The 21,599-nt window shown below is 38.8% G+C and overlaps 1 protein-coding gene, 1 long non-coding RNA gene and 1 pseudogene across 4 annotated transcripts in view; 1 reads left to right on the forward strand and 2 right to left on the reverse strand.

Moving 5' to 3' along the window:
• Positions 1–313: 313 nt before the first annotated feature.
• Positions 314–778, reverse strand: LOC131276295 (large ribosomal subunit protein uL24 pseudogene; annotated as a pseudogene).
• A 5,082-nt stretch (positions 779–5,860) lies between these two features.
• On the reverse strand, positions 5,861–12,768 carry LOC131276343 (uncharacterized). The gene is made up of 3 exons (XR_009183853.2): positions 12,518–12,768; positions 9,422–9,615; positions 5,861–7,487 (listed from the first exon to the last, which is right to left on the reverse strand). It is a non-coding gene; the product is annotated as an uncharacterized lncRNA (long non-coding RNA).
• A 30-nt stretch (positions 12,769–12,798) lies between these two features.
• LOC111765509 (protein IWS1 homolog) overlaps positions 12,799–21,599 on the forward strand; it is a 99,393-nt gene continuing 90,592 nt past the window's right edge. The window contains exons 1-2 of one of the 3 annotated variants that reach the window (XM_071212445.1): positions 12,821–12,882; positions 13,135–13,313. The gene's annotated coding sequence lies outside the window, so the exon portion shown is untranslated. Of the gene's footprint in view, positions 12,883–13,134; positions 13,314–21,599 lie in introns of all 3 variants that reach the window. The other 2 variants (XM_071212444.1, XM_071212446.1) reach the window with 2 other exon arrangements.

The raw sequence follows: 21,599 nt of genomic DNA on the forward strand, positions 1-21,599 counted from the left end.
ATTCTGCAAAGTCACTTATTGCAGTAAGGCAACCAAAACCTGAAATTCCTTTTCATATGATTTAACTGAATTTCTCTGTGTGTGAAGCATGGCCTACCTCTCCCTTTGCAAAGAGATAGAGCTATCTCCCCATCACTCCCAAACAATACAGCTCTTTAATTCTTTCCATACTCATCAAGTGAGAGGGGTGCCTAAGCCATCTAAGCACTTTCATCTGTCTTCTATGTGGAAAAGTCCATTGCTTAAGGTGTTTATAAATATAAAATATAAACTGGAATTCTTAATTTCTTTTTTTTTTTCATTTTAGCAGCTTTCAATGGAATTTGTACATAAGATTCTTTTTTCCCTGCATCTTCTCAGTTGTTTTTTCCTTATATTTGCCCTTTTCCTTCCCTACTTGGTGAGATTTGGCTTTACATTCAAGGATCTTTTTGCGGTCTTTATCCAGTTTTAGCCTAGTGATAACTACCTTGCTGGGGTGAATGCCCACACAGACAGTGGTGCCATTAGCCTTCTCCCGCTGCTCCCATTCGATGTAGATGACATATTTCTTCCTGTAAACCTGGACTACTTTGCCAATTTGCTGACCTTTGTAGTGTCCTTTCACTACCTGAACTTCATCATCTTTTCGGATAGGCATGGATCGAACATTATATTTCTGTCTCAGCTCCTTGGAAAGAGGGGAAGACATAATCTTCCTCCAAATGTGGGAAGGTGCATTGAAATGCCTTTTATGGTTCTTGCTCTGACCAGAGGTCACAAAGGGATTGAACTTCATTTTGGCCCCTGCCACTTCAGCGATGGCTGCAAAAGGAAAAAGAGCTGCTCTCTATTTTTGATGCTAATTTTAACTGTATTTAACACGGGAAACTACTTAAATTCATTATATTTTTAAAGGGCAAGAATACTCAAAAGTACACTTCTTGCACCTGTATGCTTCTGTGTACATGTGTATGTTTTCTGGTTTGTGATTTTGTTCTAGTAATTGTTTTTTTAATTTTCCCTTAATCATCCATTTCTTTAGTGTGTATTAATCCTCATTGTGAGCAGTGATGAAATTAGTGTGTTTCTCTTCCTTCTCTTTCCCCACCCTCTCCTCTAGCACCTGATTTTAGGTGATTATATCACTTTGCTTAAGAGTTTGCCTTTATTCTGTAAATATGCTTATACTAATGACTATCTTGAGATACTGATGATGGCACCTTCATTGTCCCCTCATATAGCCAAGTGGTGAGTTCCATGGGACCAAATGTCAGACAAGGAAAGGGAGTGGGTCTATCACACCAAAGATTACACCTAAATGAGTGATAGGCAGGTGACATCTCCCATCACTGCCCCTCTACCCTCATATACACCACCTGATTGCTTGGCTCAACTCCCTTGTTCACATAAGATCTCTAATATATTCTCTTTCTCCTCAGAAAAGCCAAGAATTTGATATCCTTGTCTTAATGTTCTGTTTCCTAGAGGCAATCAAGGCCTTCTGCCATCATTTGGAAAGCAAGTACAGAATAAGAACTTAGCTTAATTTTCTTAGTTTTTGTTAGTTCATGAATTGATTTAGATCAATGGTTTTTTTCTTTTACCCATGATCTCTGTTTGGTCCAGAGATTCGAAGATTCTTTTACATTCAGTTATGGAAGCAAGGTAGAGCTGGGATAGAATCTCATTTCTTGCCCAGTATTCATCTGTCATGTGAAACTCTATGTAATTCATAAAGTCCGCCAAACTTTACTGAAGATACTGGAACAAGTCACTTGTACAGAGCAGGGGAGTTCAAGTGTAAGGAGGAGGCTTAAATGATGTAGCTCTTATCATTTGTTTAAGAGATACACCACAAGAATGTGTTATAGATGTAGCTGTGATCAGGGCTCAATGACTTCCACAGATGGCTGTCTACTCAGTGAGCAGCATAATGTCCCCACATACAAGAAGCCTGGGAGTGCAGTTGTCAAATCTCAGTGTGAGCCCGTTTGTAGGAGTCCAACATTTTTATGGTTTCAGTTTACATGTTGGCAAGATGCTGGGTAATAAGATCATGGCATAATGTAGATGACAGGTTTTTATGTGTATAGGCATTTTAAAAATCAGCAAACCAAATTAAAGGAATTTTTTTCTACAGGTTATTTCTAGAATAGTGCTTTTAAATGTAGGATGGCCAAGTATTAAGAGTATTTGACAAATTTGAGGAAAAAAAAGTCAGAAGTTGAAGACAGACATATAAAGTATGATCTATGAATAACTGGAGTGCCTGAATGAGAAAACCAAAGCAAAGACATGAAAAAATATTAAAAATTATAATTTTTTATTTTTCTGGAAAGAAATTCTTTGAAGCTGCATTATAAAACCTTACACTGAGTATTGACACAGAATGACCAATATCAAAACATATTCTAGGTAAAATTACTAGGGTGTAAAGCATTAGAGTTTTCAGCATTAGAGTAGAGCAAGTGACATTATGAAAAGAACATAGCATCTCATCATCAGTTGTGATAATACTTTGTGCCAGAAGAAAATGGAGTAATATACTTGTGGAAAGAAATGTGAATCATGGTGCTATAAACAGCAAAACTGACATGAAAGTGAAAACAGCACTGAAAGCCAACTTCACTGGCTTGAAGTTGGGTAATATTGTTCCCATGATCCCTTTCAGGTGAGGGAACAGATTTCAGGAAATGAAATGTCCAGAAGACATTGGTAGGACAGATGTTAAGTCTTAAATTTACAGTTATTTGTCCATTCATTCAAAGTTTGTTTAGGGTGCTTATCTATCTGTGTTTATTTTATTGATAAGGATGAAGAAAAGTAGTTGGAGAGATATTGTTTAATGTATTAACATCTAAAATTAAATGTCAAACCTATTTCTAAAACTCAGTGTAAATCTTTCAAAATGAAAAATAAATTTTCCCTCAATTGGCTGATTAGGGAATTGGGTAAAAGGGGCTGAGCACTGAGGCATCTCCATTTCTTTGGTATTATATCCCCTTTCAGTCTCCAAACATCATGTAATCTCTAGATCCTCTGAGACTCAGGCTGAGGCCTCCAGCTCAAGGTCTTTGTGCTGTCAGTAGTAAGGATCACTGGGGAGGCACAGAGGTGGATGGAGGAGTTTTTCTGAAGTGGGTAACAGGACCCAGAAGACACCTCGGATCATTAATTGTCTGCATTTACTTTGACCAGCCAGTTCATGTTTCCACCTCCAAGTTCACATAGAATACTGGAAAGCTCAGTTTCTCCTCAGTTTTGCTGATTTTCCTAAAGTGCCAAAAGAAGGTTAGGAAAGCAATGGAATGGACGTTAACTTGTTTCCCTTCCTCTCTTCATCCTATCCACTCCATACTCACATTTCCTTTTCCTCTTCTTCCTGCATTTTCATCCATTTCTTCAGTGTCTTCAGTGTATTCTAGGAAAAAGAATTTATGAAAAGAGACTCCTCTTCCTTGAACAGTGTAGACAGCTACAAGGAAAGGAACCCACTTGATGACCATGTGCACATGTGCAGGAACACCCTGCAAGGGGAGTGCCCACCCCAGAACTAACTTCACAGGTGCTCCTTCCACTGGGTGTGGCCCAAAGCTTCTGACAACCAGCCCAGATTCCCTGCCTGGACCATTCAGGCTTATGCAAGCTGATTCAGTGATGCACATATGTTAAAACCAGGGCAATGCTAAGAAAATAGGTAAAGAGGATGGAAGAAATTTGTAGACATTGTTGTTCCCATGACCTCAACTTCCTGGATGAGACCACTTCCTTCAGGATAAGAATCATAAAATAAGGAACAGACAGAATGGAGAAAAGCTATAAAGAGGAGTTATGAATAAGAAAGGGAGAGATTACAAAAAAAACAGAAAGAGGAAGGAAATTACATGCAAATTGTTGTTCTCTGTATCTGATACTTCTTCAGAAACTGTGAAGTAAGCCTCCTGGTAACCAGGGCAGGAATGGTGATCTATCAACCTTATGAAAGAAAATGGGAAAGTTAGGGTTGAGGGCAGAACTCAAGCTCCTGTTGGTTATGACAGGGTGTGGTCTGCTCCCAGGACACAATTCTGTCCTCACCTTCACACTCCTCTCCTAGGGCCTTAGTCACTTCACCTCAGCTGTGAAGAAGTGGGTCTAAGATTCCAGAGTCCCTTTCCCAGCTCTCAAATACTATAACTGTGGCTAGTGAGTAATGCCTGTATCCTCTTGTTCCTCTAAGAAGGCAAATACTCTCCATGTCTTTCTATACATGATGTTGTCTTTCTTCTCCTTTTTACCACCTTCACTACCTCCCTGGCTCTTTTCTCTCTCTGTATTACTGCCCATTTGTTTTCTCCTTGTCAGTTTCCACCAATCATATTGTTCTATAATACAGGAACACTGGAGAACAATCAATGTTCCCTTATTATGCTGCCACCCTCTCCAAAATATCAATTAGTCAATTAACCAGTCCATTCTAACCAGGGAGCAACTATCAGAAGCATGAAGTTGAATCAGGTCTTGTGTTCTAACCAGTCAACTCTGCCCTGTTCCCCACTTGACAGTCATGCCCCTCCATGTACCTTTCCTCAGTCTTGTCCAGGCACCCATCAGTGCTAGTACTTCAGTGGTTTGATGAATTCCCAAAAGATTCCACTTATTTAAGTGGCCTGTAGATCCCCTATTATATCACTTTCAGACTAAGTGAATACAGACAAGTTACTTTACCTCTAATCTTACATTCAACCCCTCCAATCAGTTCAGAAACCTATAGGGATGCTGTGAGGACAAAGTGTCTTCCATGAACCTAAGGTCATACCAGTCTCAGAACAATCACCTGATTTATAGGATTAATGGTCACTATCACCCACAGGACATGATTCAACTCCATGCCTCTGAGAGTTGCTCCCTGGTTTAAAATGGATTGGTTAATTGATCCATTGATTTACCGAAGAAGGTGGCAGTATAATATGGGAATAATATGAGAGGAGCAGGGACAACAAGAGCCAATATGTGAAGCAAGCCTGGCAGGCCATTCACACAAGGCCTCCAGAAACCCAGCCAGGCTTTGGAATGTGTTGGAGAAAGAGTTGTACATGAACCTCTCAAATGGAAGCAATTTCAGGTTTTAATCTAATCCCAGGACTTTGGATTTGTGTGAGCAGTAGAGAATAGAAGGATGTTCAAGGATATGTTTCTTTCGATACCTTTCCAGCACCCAGGTGCATGTGCAGTAAGCCCAGAGCATATGTTCTTTATGTCAGAAAGGATAAAACATTAATGAAGTGCTACCAGACCTTTAAGTACAGAGGGAGAAGCCCTAATTCTTAGCCACCACCTGGCACCCAGTAGAAGAACTTTGTCCCAAGTCTAGTTGATAGTCTGGGAGAGCTTGTGTCCTGCCAGATCCCCTCCATTGTAGGTCAACACCAAAACCTCAACTACACTCTCTTGTGCTTTATTCCCAAGAGCTGCTAACCAAAGAAAAACAAACGCTTTGATGTTTGGTCTTATGGGAAAGTGACTCTTAAATAGCATAGGAAGGAAAGATGATTGCAAACACAGTACGCTCAAAGAACATGATCATAATACTTCTTACTATTGTAATTAAATATAGAAAGAATAAAGCAGACCTCCATGTATATTTCCATTACTTTCTGAGTTCATAGTCCCTTCTTCAATTGCTAAAGTAGCAAGCAGTGTTACCAGACTGTTTCTGATAACCCACTCTCATTGGATCCTATCTTGAGTGATATTACCTACCTGGATTGTCATTTTCATCACTGCTGGTGGAGTCATATCTCTGATCCACAAGCCAATCTTTAGGAACACAAACATCTGCAAGAAAGTTTTTGGAGAATGTGGCACACCCGTCCCTTCTCCATTGATGGCTTGCTGGCTACCCGAGATCACCACAGTTTCTTAGACCATCCCTGGACTCTGTGGATTCAGAGGCCTTCAATAAGACATTATAAATGGTTTGCAAATGAGCAAGATGGAGAAAGAATCCCCTTTTGACTATTTACTTCCCCCATTTTGATGGACCATTAAAGCTCTTACCTCCAAACTTATCACCCTGAAATTCTGACTGTTCTGGAAATACTCTGTATGAGATGAGTTCAATGAAAAGACCAATGGCAGGCTCAGAGCTGCTGCCTGGGAAAGTGTAGTGTGATGATGGATATGTTCTTTCTGTATTGTCATGCCATAGCTACTAGCACAAATGGCTGTTGGGCTTTTGAAAAATGGATAATACTACATTGTGCTGCAGATGCCCTGAAGGTGTGGTGCTCAGTAATAAGAATTGAAATCATGAATGTTCCAAACTCATAGATGATTCGAGATCCCATAAGGCCAAAAAGATGTGAACAAAGTGTATAGAATTTGGAGTCAAATCACTTAATATCTCCACAATATGGTTTCCTGTTCTCTAGATGTGAAACTTGAAAATTCATTCACCTCTCAATCCTTCCATATCTCATATGTTTTGAAAAAGTCAGATATGGCTGCTTTTCTTTTATCATGACCAATCAAAATGCCATGATCAGACTATAAAGGCTTACTAAGAGGTGAGATATATTATTAAATTAAGATTTATTAATTAAATCTTAGTAAGAGGTATTCTCTAATACAATTTTATCCATTTAGAGTCCTGCGAACATTTTCCTGAAGGGTAATGGGGTATTTTCCTGGTTTACTGAGGTATACTTGGCATAAAATAAACTGAACCTATTTAAAGGATATAATGTGATAAAATTTTGACATATACCCATGAAGAAATGAACTGGCATTTTTTACACAGAAAGCTGACATTAGCAACTATTTAGTGTTAGAGAAATCTAGGAAAACACACATGGTCACACATTCTCACACATGCACATTGAGAATCATACATACACATCAGGAAGCTTCTCTCTGTGGAGAGGTTCTCTCTAGACAAAGCCAACAAGGAATATTCATTGCTCATCATCTAGATTTTTCCTCAGCAAGTGTGTGATGACAGAATATATAATATTGTTGCTTGCTCTTGGAGCCACCTGCAGTTGCAGAAAAGAAAACACTATAATGATCAGAACTTACTGTGTTGTGTTTGTAGAAGGCTTTTGAAAACCAGGTAGGAAAGAGAGCCAAGTCAAGGAAACCAAAAAGCAAGTGAGGGGACACCTGAAAAGGCATGATGAGCTTTTCCTGTATTATGTATCTCTCCATTTTGGTTGGCATTTAAAAAATTCTTAATCCAAGAAGAAAATATGGCTGCTAAAGAAAAACTTCCTTTTATAATCTAATGCTTCCATTTGTGATTGTCCTTTTGAAACAGAGATTGGCAGGTCAAAACAGATGCCAAGTGAACACAGTCCCCACCAAGGAAATTGTACATATCATCTGTAAAGTAATGGTCATATTTAATTGAATGGAAAAAGAAAAATACAGAAAGCAATGGTTCTAAAGGGAAACTTACCTTGGAATTAGATGGGACTTCCTCTACTGCCCTGGCACTCAGATCTTTCAGCAGGCCCTCTGGGGAGCTAGGAGGATAAAGAGTAATAGTCAGTATATTGGAGTTGGTGCCCTTGGAGTACTCTGAAGTTTTGCTCGACATGGACAAAGGATTAGAGTAATATGGAGGCAGGTATTTAACAAGGATAGTGTGAGCTGCTGACGAGTGGAAAAAGGATAGCAAAATGTAGGTACAGGAATAGAATGGGATGCAGTCCTTGACTTTGTAGCTAATGACCTCCCAAAGCAATGTGAAATAATCCAAAAAAGTTACAAAATACATGCCATTGTTCAATGATGGATTATCATTCCTCCTGCCATTTTGAAGTCCAACTAAAATGCTACTATCACCTTGTCCTGTTACAAAATCATCAGTATTCATGGTTCCACATATGTCATCTCTCTCTTTTTTTTAAGGAGGTACCAAGGATTTAACTCTGGACCTCATTCATGGGAGGCAGGCACTCAACAACTGAGCTATACCTGCTTCCCATTTTCATATTTTGTATAGGATTTTTTTCCTCTATTAAAAAAAAATGTTACATTAAAAAAATGTAAGAGGTCCCCATTTACCCTCCATCCCCCTCACCCCACTCCTCCCACATAAACAACCTCTTTCATCATCATGGGACATTCATTGCATTTGGTGCATACATTTTGGAGCACTGCTGCACCACATGGATAATGGTTTACATTGTAGTTTACACTCTCCCCCAGTCCACTCAGTGGGCCATGGCAGGACATACAATGTCCAGCACCTGTTTCTGCAGGATTTTGCTGTTATTTGTACACGAGCATTTTATTAGCTTTCCAAAGTTTAATAATAGGGTAATTGTTTTAAAGACATTTATAAATTTTATTGTGGGACTGGATAGGCAAAACATTATGTTTTTTTTTTTAATCCTTTATCATGAAGAGACTCAGTTATAGAAGATTTGAAGATATTTAAATACTGTCATTTAAAAATTGACCACTATAAATCATGTGGTATTTTTCCTTCCAGTCTTCCTTTTCTATACCCTGAATGCTTATTCATTGAATGTGTTGGATGTCCATCTTTGCACTATCCAGGCACCAATTTGATAGTTCATTACTAAGGGGAGACATGAGTTGAGTGCTAAGGCTCTAATGCAGTTATAAAAGTTGCAGCAAGGATGATATACACCAGATCAGTAGCCAAATGGTAACTTGAGTTCTTATTGGTCACTGTCCCTAAGGCATGCAGCAAACAGTGCCAAGCACTTCTAGGACTCAAGAAATATGCTAATATCTCCCAATTCCTATCTGTTTGGGCTGTAGTGTGGAGGACTGACTTAGTTAAACCAGATTGTGCTTGCAGTCGTTCAGAATCTGAGCTGAACAGGCATGTGGAATTTCTAAGTGCTTTTCACACTATGTCAATTCATAGTCTGCAGTAACGGCAATAATAACAGGTCTGAGTCATGTGATCACTGAGTTGACTTATAATGATGGACAGGATGTAGGATCTGTGCAGGTCTGATATATCCAGGAATACACACAAATGATCAGTTTCCCTTGCTGGCACGGTGTAGAATCATCCCATGGCCAAGTGATGGGGCTAGGTTATGGCTATAGCATCAGGGTCAGGGACACTCATGTTTGAAATTGTAGGCTAATTGTCTCTGCACCTCAGTTCTTCATCAGAAGAGTGGGAATAAACAGTCATAGTATGGTAGTGTTGAAGGTTGAATGAGCAAGTATAGGTAAAGGGTGTGGTAGTGGATTTTTTGAGAAGTTGTCACTGGCAATTGTGCTATATAGGTGGGAAATAGTTTCTCCACCCCCACCTTCACAATCTCATCTCAAAGACTCTAACATAGATATCTCCAGCCCTGGTACACAAACCCTCACCAGCTAAAGGGAACACAGCTGCCTACAAGGACTGTAGAACATGGCCATCACTTAACTAGAAAATAATCACATCCCCATTTCTCATTCTCACCTGGAAGCTGGAATCAGGGTGGCTCTTCAGAGTAAAGCAAGCACACAGTCCCTGGGGATTGAACGCAGGACTTCATACATGAAAAGCAGGTGCTCAAACACTGAGCTACATCAGCTCCACCCTGGTTTTTTAATTATCTAGATTTTTTCTGAAGTTCAAAAATGCATATCATTTTCTCTTGTACCTGAGGCCACCTGTAATTATATTAAAGAAAATACTCAGGATCAGATCATGCTGTGTAGCATTGACACAGATCTTTTGCACTTTTGGTGCAGATGGGAAACAGTGGTTGAGTGAAAGATCCTATAAGTAACTGTAGCAGACACACATGGAAAGACACAAGCTTTTCCTAGAGAATGCATCTCTCATGTCTATTTTGGTTGGCACAAAAAATTCTTACTCTTAGAAGGAAAAACTGCTGCCATTTAAAAAGCCCATATACTTGACTCCCTGCTGTTGCTATTTGTAAATAACAACTTGAAACAATAATAGAATACTCCCTAAATAAGGAAATTCTATATGTCATCTATAATGTACATGGTCAGAATGTTCATATCTGAACTCAATTGAAAATGAAAGGAATAAGTAAAGTGACATTTTCTCAGACAAAGAAAGGCAACCTTACCTTGGAATTAGATGGGGTCTCCTCATCTGCCCTGTCACTAGGTGGTTCCTCCATCAGGCCAAGGCCTCTCTTTAAAAGGTGGTACACATTCTAATAGATTCTAATAGTGTTTAGGTGCCCATCCTGTGCTGACCAAAAGTAATTTGCTTTGCTCACAAAAGCCAAATTGATTGTTAGGGAGTCATCCCCCACTTAAAAGAGCTCATTATCAAAGCTGAATTTTAAAAGTCCTATTCAAGTACTTGCCAAACAAATTTTCCCTATATACCAAAAAAAAAAAAAAAAAAAAAAAGGCCATCAGAAAGGCCTTATGTCACCAGGCCAAACCAGAAGAAAAAAGGTTCAAGTATACAAACAGGACTGCTGTTAGTAGCTTAAACCATAAGAACCAAAGTTCAAAATGTCAGTTCAAAAGTTACCCCTAAAAGGTCTAGAGCCTCAACCAAAAAGAGGGATGTTCAGAACCAAGAGGACTCAGACAGGAACTCAGGGCTGTTGGGGAGATGGCAGAGCTGAAGGGGCTTTTACCTGTACCATGCTCAAATCCAACAGTAGCTCCAGAGTCAGGTTGGTAGGTACTTAGAATCCTGTTTCTAACACTATGTAATGTCAACTGAGAAATAAACTAAGCTGCAAGGCAACAAAGGCATTGATTTAGGGTCTTAGAGTTGCAATTAGGGGAGCACAGATTCAAGTAGCAATCCAAATCATGTCCCATCTTTGTATTTCCAGGCAAGGGGCTTTAAAGAAGACTTGAGAAGTTGTTTGTAGTTGTAGTGTATTTGGGGTATTCAGTATACTATATTGTCCTTCAGGTTAGATAGTTAACTGAGTTCTTTATGTTGTGTGTGTGTGTGTGTGTTTTAATGCTCGAAGATCAGAGAAGAAATACTTTCAAATATTAGCATTGGAGTATGGATGTGGCTGAAGCAGTTGAGCACCTGCTTCCCACATGGGAGGTCCCAGGTTTGGTTCCCGGTGCCTCCTAAAAAAAAAACAAAACAAAAACCAACCAACCAAAATCAAACAAAAGAAACCAACTCAGGGGAACCGATGTGGTCCAGTGGTTAAGCACTGGCTTCCCACATATGAGGTCTCAGGTTTAATCCCCAACCCCAGTACATTAAAAAAAAAAAAAAATTACCATTGGTATTTTTTTCAGTGGTGAGCTTGTGATTTTGATTCCCTTTGCTGTGTCATCTGAAGTTTCTTAAATAGTATGTATAAGTTGCATAGAGAAATAACTACTTTGAGTGCTAATGACACCTGTAAAAGTAAAAAGGTCGAATGTGCTTCTGAACACTTGCCTTGAAATGCTTTTCTAATGCCTTACCCAGCATGTTTTTGACAGCAACTGTGATGTTCAAGGCCAGAAGATGAATGTGATTGGGAACATGGACATTGGAATTACATGTTCAGGGCTGATTCCTGACTCTGCTTCCTGTCAACTGGGAAATTTACTAAATTGTCTGTGTCTCATTTCCAGATCTGAAATACAGAGCAAGTACCATTGGCCTCATCGGCTGCCCTCAGAATTAAGTAATGGTCCTGGCTCAAATTAGAGACACAATCCATATTATTTTATTGATATATCTAGTGTTCTTTTTCCTATTATTCACCTGTTTACTCAGTTACTTTTCTTCATATGGTAATTCATAACTGTAATGTACAATTATTGTGAGAAAAAAGTCATCCTAAATTCCAAAAGCAATACCCACAGTGGAGTTCTGACCTTTTTCTACCCTCCAATTGACAAATATTTATGGACAGCAAAGGCAGACTGGATAAACTGGGGGCAAAATAATAGTGAAGTTGTCACACAGTTCTTATGTTGTGTTAAAACTTCTGCCAAAGGACTAGGCCCAAACTGAGTGTGAAATACTACAATATCTGTCTGGAAGACCAGAGCATGGAATATTGGAAACTACTTCACAATACTTGTGAATTAAAGACAGCCAAGGTGTCTTTTGTTGTTGTTGTTGTTACTGTTTTCAGAAAAGTTTATTACCAATCCCTTAGGAGTGCATTACAAATAATGGGGATAGAAACCCAAACCAAACCTTGAAACACTTGAAAACAGGGCTGCTAAAGAACCAGATGGCTCCAAGTTGTCAGGGAAAGGAAGTAAAGGAGAGGCATTCTAGACAGTGACCTACCCTGGATCCTGAGTCTGTATATTAGTGTGACTATTCTGGGGAAAGGGGGAGTCAGAAATCCTCACCTCCATAACCCCAGTGTTGCCCTGGATGGTGGGGAGGAAAGGCAGAAGCAAGCACTGAGGGCACAGGCCTTACTGAGTCTAATCTTGGTGTCACTGCCTCCAAATCTGTGAAACAATAAACTCCTTTAAGCCAACAAGTATGTGTTATATGACATGTCAACCATGGTGTACTGAAACAGTTCCTTTGAAAAATCCTCTTGCCCCAGAGTTCCTGAGGGGTAGAATTGATGCCCTGGAGGAGGTGACTCACCTACAAGAAGAGTACATATCCTGACCCAGCCTCCTGTCTCTACATTTCCATCCTTGATGCAAAATATGAGGTAGTTTCCCCCACATAAAGGCTTTCTGAAGTACCAAGGATGTCCAAATTTTTGGCCCTCCTCCCCCAGCATCTTCACAAAACTCTGCCTCATGTGAGTCTTCCTGGGGGTTGGACTACCACCTGAAGTGACCAGTGGTCTGCTTGGCTCCTCTACTGGCTCAGAACCTAAGACATTCCAGACCAACTGCCAGATAACAGCTATGCAAGGAATTAGCTTCACCTTTAACTCAACTACTCTGGAACAACAGTTAATGCTCATCAACTGGCAAAGTCACCTACCTGACTGAGGTTTGGTGAGTTAATGAATGAAGTCTCCCTGTTCCCAATTATCTCCCTGACTAAATATTTGAACAACTCTCTTAGTGTGGAGTCTGTACATTCCCTGCTGAAGTCTTTCTCATCCTAAGAGTACCCTTTCTGGAAGATATGGGCGTGAGACTATGTGTTCTAATATGTATTTTACTGATCACTAGTGATGTTGAATGCATTTTCATACTCCTGCTCTTTCTGAACTCACTGCAGAAATTATGATTTATGGTTTACAGAGAGGGGACATAGTGAATCATTTGTGCTTTGAAATGTCCACATCCTTTGAGAACCCAAACACACAGCCCTGTTCTCAGAAATGCTTCATTTTCCTGCATCAAGAGTCCCCTCCATGAAGAGGAGAAGGACAGGTTAAGAGAAATGGAGTTACCATTGGACCCAGCAATCCTGCTTATAGGTATTTGTCCAAGAGAGTTATTTTTCACTTAATAACTTGTATACTGATGTTTTAGCTACTTTATTCCTATCTCTAAGAAAAAGGACCATTTAGGTTATACAATTTTTCTGGAGTTCCTTTGGAATTCTTTTTTAGTGGTTTCTCTGAGAATAATACAGGTATCACAGTCTAAAAGAATTAATGTTTTACCCATCCAAGTAACATGTGGACACCTTACAGCCATAGGAATCATTTAATCCCCTTCTTTGATGAAGTGGTCTTCTGAGTTCCCAGTCTAGGGTATAACTTCTGCAAACATTTTGTATTTTTATAATTTTTCAAAATTCATTCATATATTTAACAATTTAACAGTTGAAAAACAGTTATTCTTTCTCCCCAGATACTCACCATTCCTGATCCACATCTTTTATTCCTGAATTTGAAAGCTTCCTTCTTAAATTATTTCCATTTAGCCTGAAGTTCCTTTCCCATCTTTGTAGAGCAAGTCATCAGGTGATGAATTCACTTGTTTTTCGATCCTCTCCTTCTGTCTTTATTTTGCCTTTAAACCTTAAGGAACTTTTGATGAATGCAGTATTCTTGGTTGAGGGTTTTTTCTTTTGCCCTTTAATGATGTTTTTCACTCTTATGGCCTCTATATTTTCTGAAGAGAAATCAAAGGCCTTCAAATTGTTATTTTTCTACAAATTGTCAAATTTTCTGACTCCTTTCAAGATTTTTTCTTTATCTTTAGTTTTCAGCAGTTTGATTATGATGTATCAGGGTGAGATTTTGAGTCCCTTGGATCTATATTTCATAGAGTAGTGTTCAGCCATTTTCCCCCTTACCTTTTTATTGGTACCAGCCTCTTTCTGCTCAACCCAGTGTTTTGAATGAATATTAAAACTTTTTGTATTGCCCCACAGATCATGAGGCTCAGTTTTGGATCAATTCTCTCTTTCTCACTCACTCTCTATTCTCAGATTATATCATTCCTATTCATCTAAATTCCATCTCACCAATTCATTCATCCCTTACTTGTCTTCTCTAATTGAGATCGCTCAATGAATATTTTTTATTTTCTATAACTTTATGTTTACATCAAAAGTTGTCATGTATATCTTTTCTTTGTTTCTTTTTCTCTGCTGAGAACTCCTATCTTTCCATTCAATTAAAGAGTGCCCTTTGATGGAGTTGGATGGAGATGTGACCTCTCTACACATGCCTTTTCTGTCAATTTCACTGAATCTGTGGTTGGGGCTGGTGTGTGCTCAGTAGGCTTGGGTCTCTGGACCATGTTCCAGCTGGGCCCTGAGCCTCAGCAGAGTAGTAATACCTACTTTCCAGTTCATCATACTTATCCAGGTCAGCCAAGAGGGAGGTGAGGATAGCCAACCACCACCCCCGGGTACCAAGAGAGTCTACAACTGCAAATGGGATAATACAATCCATCAGCCATGTGGGCTGTAAGCCCCCTCTCAGTTTATACTTGGAGTGGACATTTGCCATCCTGGGGTCCACAAGATGGAGGAAGAGAGTATGGAATGGAGTGGATTTGCTGGTATTCTACTATAGAACTATTGTGATTCTAGCATTGGAAGAAATTGTATCCTTTATGTCAATACAGTGGCAACAGGGGTTGCTGAGGGCAGGGAGATGGAAGAAGAGTTGTGATATGCAGACATTTTTGGGATTTTGGGTTGACCTGAATGGTATTATGGGGACAGATGGAGGACACCGTATGTCCTGCCATGGCCCACTGGATAGACTGGGGGAGAGTGTAGGCTGTACAGTGTAAACTGCATCCCTTGTGGCATAGTAGTGCTCCAAAATGTTTACAGCAAATGCAGTGAATGTTCCATGCTGATGAAAGAGGTTGTTGATGTGGGAGGAGTAGGGGTGGTGGGGAATAGTGTATTTGGGAGCCTCTTATATTTTCTAATGTAACACTTTGTATGATCTATGTATCTTTAAAAACAAAAAGGATAAAAAAATTACAGAGAATGTACCTCAATCTCATTGAGCATAGACAGAACAACCATTTTGTCTGATAAATCCTTCTGTGGTTAATTTAGGACAGTGTCTATTGATTGAGTTTTCCCTTAAGAATAGGTCAGGTTTTCCTAGCTTTTTGTATATTACATAGGGTAAATTTGAGTGATATTTTGATAAGCGTGTTTACATTGTGAAACTCTTTCAAGTCTCTCTTGGCTAGCTTAGCCACTTAATGATTCCATGGGAATCTGAGGACCAGTTTTTCCATTTCTGTAAAAAGTCTACTCAATTTTGATTTTGAATTTAATCTGTAGTTTCCTTTGCATGATATTGATATCAGAACAGTATTTAGTCGATGAACAATGAACATCTTGCTATTTGATTAGGTTTTCAGTGTCACTCAGCAGTGTTTTCTAATTTCAGTATATATATTCTGGTTAAATTCTTAGATATTTTATTGATTAGAGGCTATTTGATTGGAATTTTTAAAAAGTTCCATTTAAGATTGTTCTATGCTGGATTATAGAAACAAAAATGACTTTTGCCTTGTATATCTTGTATCTTTCAATTTTGCTGAATGCCTTTTTTAGTGCCATTCCTATTCTTGTGGATTCTTTGGGATTTTGTTTGTAAAGGATTAGGCCATCTGTGTTTATAGAAATAGCTTTACGTCTTCCTTTCCAGTTTCAATGCCTTTCATTTCTTTTTCTTGCCTGATTGCTCTAACAAGAACTTCAGTACAATGTCGAATAGCAGTGATGAAAGTTCACCAACTTATCTTGCTCCTGATTTCAGGGCAAGACATGTTGCTATAATGTATGTAGATGCAGTGCAGCTGCTCATGGAGTTGAAGGACTTCCACCAATGACCATCCACTCAGTGAGCAGTAGAACATCCCCAGGGTACAGGAAGTCTGGGAGTGAATTTCTGAAGTCCTGGAATTTTAGCTAATTTTAGGAGGCCAACATTCTAATCATTTCGAATGGTATCTTTCTTGTTAATGTGTATGTATTCAGGTGTTCATAATGAGATCATGATATGATATAGCTGAAATATTTTTACGTGGTCCTAAATTTTAATATTCTGTAAACCATTTTAAATGACTTTTTTTGTTTGTAGAGTTTATTTCTAAAATAGTGCTTTTAATGTAGCAAGGACAGATATTAAGGACAATCCTTGGTGACCATGGAAAATATATAGATTGCTTTGGGGGTTGTTGGTGTATGTGCCTGAGGATAGTTATAAAGCTACTTGGTGCTATATATGTAGTCCAGATATACGTAACATTTTTCTTATGTGATTAGGTATCAAAACAATATAAATTAAAATATTATTTAAAAATGAATTGCCATTGCTAAAGCCAAATATGTTTGAAAATAGATTAATTTAAAACTAAAAAGAAAATAGTACTGAAATTAATGACTCAACTATAATGTATACAGAACAAAGAAAATTCAATATAAAATAAGTATAAGAAACCAAAATCTAATAATTGTGGAAATAAAATGCATATAAATATATACAAACAAAGTCATTCAAAAATGAAATACATTTCAAGACATACAATTAAAAATACCCTTAAAGATAATTGATTCTGGAAATATATAGACCTTTATCTTTTAGGGAATGGGTAGATTTTGGCAAAGTGGTTTTAGCTGTTCCACATCAAGACAGGAGCATACATTCAAAAGAGATATTCACTAGTAAGATGCAGAAACAAATAGACAATAACAGGTGCAATAGAAGTAATGATAGTGAAGACCCATATTTAAGAGTGGTAGAAGTACAGAACCCAGAAATATCAGGAAGAAAGCTGTTATATATATTTTTAATTTCAAACAAAATTTGGAAAGAGACAGATCTGTGTTGTTGGGAAAGCTATTTTGAATCTTGTTTCTATCTACAAATTTTTTAAAAATCATATGAAATACCAACAGAAAAAATATTGATGTTATTTCCAATACAGGTACAAAGGCAGAGTAACACTACCACATGAATGAATGCTCTTCATTTTGATGTACTTATGTAGTGAAATGTACTATCTCAAAAAGAAGGTAAAAGCATTGATGAAAGGAAACAGTATATGAGAGAATATCATCAATGAGATAGGAAAAAAACTCAAAAATGAAGGGACAGAAATCAGCTAAGAATAAGAAAAAATGGGGAAAAAGTCATTTCATGATTTACATATAAACTAGAAGAAACAGTGAAAAGGTAATACCTAAATAGAAAGGGAAGTTAAAAGGAAGAAATTACTTAAAAGAAATTTAATACAATGTAAAAGATTTGTGAAAAAAATGTGAAAAGTTTAAGATCAGCATAGAAAGGGCAATATATGAATACTGCAGTGTTTCAATGAGAAATTAAAAGCAAATACTTGTAGCAATGATTAAAAATTATTACTCCATTTTTTCTGGAAAGAATTATTTGAAGCTCCATATTAAAATTACACACTGAGCGTTGATATAGAAGGTGTAAAGATAAGGCAGATTTTAGTGAAATTACTATGGTTTAAAGAAAACAAAACCATTTATTAGAGGAAAGCATGTGGCATTATGGAAAGAATATTAGAATCTCTTCAACATTTTTGAGAACAATATTTTGTGCTATGTGAAAATGGAGTAATATCTTTGTGGAAGGAAATGTGAATTATGGTTTTATCTCCAGCAAGACTGAAAAGAAAGTGAAAAAGACAGGGAATTTGAAGTTATCCTGCTAGAACAAGGGTGATGTTATTGCCATAATCCCTTCCAGGCGAGTAAACAGATTTCAGTAAATGAAATGTCTGGAAGACATTGTCCTGAGGACAGAAGTTAAGCACTAAATTTTCAGTTACTTGTTCAACTATCAAACATTGAGGATTCTATGAGAGAGTAGTGACCTTGGTGGGAGCCAGAAGGGAGACCAAATTTTATAATTAATTTGGCTCTAACTTTGTTTAACATGCTGATCTAAATATGTGTTTAATTTTTTTTGACAAACTAAGAATCACAAATAGTAGGATAAAATATTCATTAATATAGTAATATCTAACATTAAATGTAAAATGTTTCTCTAAAACTCAATCTAAGTTTATCTAACCAAATTCTAAATTGTCACGAAATTGATTTATTTGGGTATGGGTAGAAGAGGATAAGCACAGAGGCATCTCTAAACACCATATGATCTACAGCTCTTCTAAGCTCAGCCTGGGGCCTCCAGCTTAAGACCTTTGTAGCTATCAATGTTGGGATCTGCAATAAAAGCACAGGGTATAGAATCACCACATACACAGAGACGGATGGAGGAGGGGTTTTGCTGATGAAGGTTGTGGATTCAGAAGGTACAATAGACCCTGGAGAAGCAAAGTTGGCTCCCAATACCTAGGAACCAGATCCACATGGCACTGAATTCCTTTTGCTACTCTCGGCTTAAGGTACCATCTGTGTCTCAGTGTCTGTAAATGTCCAACTGAAGGGATTTAGTCTGGTTACTTGGATGGGCACCCTTGAAGTGACTCTTCCCTGAAGAGTAAGTCTGACTGTAGGACTCCAGGAAGAAAAGGCAGAGTCCTATATATCTGACCAGGTGAGAAGCAGGACATCTGAAGGATAGGTGTGGAAGTGATAACCCGGCTTCCCCAACCCCGGCCCCCTACACAGTCCAAGTCATGACTGCATCTTCACATTACTATTGGACAGGTTCCTTCTTCTCTCTTAAAACTAGTTTCATTTTAAAACACACCAAAACTTACCTGTGCTTTCCAGTTAAAAACCAGCTAGGCTCTAGTACTAAAAACATAAGTTTTCTTACATTAGTATATTCCAACATGAAAACATTACAGAAGACACTCCTTTTAACAAGATGCTGTAAACATTATGTTTATCTTTACTTAGTTATGAAAGTAAAAAATAAAAGGAACATAAATAACTTGCAATTCTACCCATTTCACTCTTCCCAAGTGAGCTCTTCATTGACATTCTTTCCGGTTTGTATGAATTATACGTCATAAAAAACTTCTCAAGAACCACAGCTTGAGGAAAGGTGGCATGAGCTGAGCAGGGATCTGAAGAGGACCCTACAGAGGCTGAGAACCCTCAGGGCTTGGGCAACTGACAGTCAGGACTTAAATTTCCCCCTAAGAGGGAAACTGGCCTAGAATACCTACCCTACCTGCCTGTAAGGGCCCTCTGTTTGAGCTAGCTGGTTACCAGTATTGATAAAGCAGCCCTGGCAAACTAAGACAGCGTAATTCACCCTTTTGCCAGAGACCTGAACTGGTGTCATTTAGGTTCACTCCACCCTGTTCACCAGACTCATTAATAACCAGGAGAGGCTTTTGTTGACTGTAAATGGATTATGAGTGCAAACTTCACTTCAGCAGGGCTGAGGTATTGAACTAATACAGGAGTGATCATCACAAAGAACGCAGTGTGAGTGCACATAAGGCTTAAAAGGGGCTAGTGCCCTCTCCTGCAAATTAAGGTGCCTTTGGAGGCTGTGGCTTGTATGGAATGAGGTTTTGTTCCCTGAGAAGAGGTTGTGAGGATATACTCTACTTACCTGTGCTTATTTTTTACCAGCCAGGTCTTGTCTCCACCTCCATGTTCACCCTCATTTGTGGCAATGCCAATGTTCTCCTTAGTTTTACTGATTTTCCTGAAGTGCCAAAGAGAAAGTTAGGAAAGAAATGTAATGTGTGTAACTTAATTCCCTTCCCTTTTCATCCTATTCACTCCACATTCACATTTCCTTTTCCTCTTCTTTCTGTCTTTTCATTTCTTCAATGCCTTCTGGATATTCCAGGAAAAGAGAAATTATGAAAAGAGACTCCTCCTTCACCTCAAACAGTGTAGTAAGCTGTAAGGAACAGAAAAAACTTGCTTGTCCAGAGATACCATTTGCAGGAACATACCTATAAGGGGAGAGTCCAGCCCAGAACCAAATTCATAAGTGCCCTCTGAAAGAGTGGCCCAAGGCACCTGACTCCCAGCCCAGCTCCTGTCCTGTTACATTCTGGTTTACTTGAGATTGTGCATGCTGCATAGTAGGTTTGGAAATGATGGAAATGCTAAAACAGCAGTTGAAAAGGATGTAGAAAGTTGTTATAAACCTTCTCAAACCCATGACCTCAACTTCCTAGATGAGGTCAAATCCTTCAAGATGAATATCATAAAAAGAGGAGAGGTTGGGAGAGGTTCAAAGAAGTTTATGAGCAGGAATAGATGAAAAAAGACAGAAGACATGAATTACATGCAGATTGTCATCCCTGTGTCTGAATCATCTGACTTGATGAAGAATGCTTCTGAATGTACCATGGCAGTAACCATGATGGGGCATCCTTGTAAAAGGAAAGGAAAATGCTAGGGTTGAGGGGACAGCTTGAACTATTGTTCATGCCTGGTTATGACCTTATCCCAGCACATAATTTTGTAATTATCACAACATTGTATTCCTTGGGCCTTGATTGCTTCACCTTTACCATCTAAGTTTGGTCTAAGGTCTCCACAATCCCTTTTCCAGTCCTCACATACTCTAAATGTAGGGAAGACTGTCCACCCTTTCCCTCTAAGAAGGCAATCACTTTGTCCATGTATTCCTGACCATGACATTGTAGGATCTCTTACTATGATCTTACTGAAATATGAAAAGAACAAAGCAGATCTCAATAAATATTTCCTTTACTTTCTGATTTCACATCCCTCTCCTCCATCTCCAATGCAGAAGGGGTAATGCAACTGCTCCCAGGAACTCTCTCTCATTGGATACTTCCGTGAGCATTGTTACCTACTTGGATTGTTACCGTCATCACTGCTGGTAGAGTCATACCTCCAATTCACAAGCCAATTGGAGGCATTGTTTAGGAACACAGATATCACCAAGAACTTTAATTGAGAGAATGGCACACCAGACCCTTCCTTTTCTAGTTGAGACCAGGCTGGCCACCCAAGATCACCTCAACTCTTTACCCCGGGTTCTCAGACCTTCCCTGAGCTCTGGAGTCAGAGACCTTCCACAGGACTTTGGACACAGTATGCAAATGAAAGAGAAGTGGGGATGGAATTCTTTCTCAACCTCTCACTTTCCCATTTTGCTGGACTGTTACAGCACAAGCCTCCAAGCTTATCACCCTGAAAGTTGGACTCTTGTGGATGTGGTCTATGTTAGAAGAGCCCAATGGGTTAGATGAGTTCAGCGGCAGACTCTGAGCAGCCTCCCAGGAGATGTTTTGTGAGGATGAATATGTTCACTCTGCATTGTCTGTATCATAGTTACTAACACACATGGCAATTGGGCCTTTGACAAATGGATGACATGTACTTGTGCTGCAGA

This window comes from Dasypus novemcinctus, chromosome 27 (assembly GCF_030445035.2).
Source record: "Dasypus novemcinctus isolate mDasNov1 chromosome 27, mDasNov1.1.hap2, whole genome shotgun sequence".
Classification (NCBI taxonomy): domain Eukaryota; kingdom Metazoa; phylum Chordata; class Mammalia; order Cingulata; family Dasypodidae; genus Dasypus; species Dasypus novemcinctus.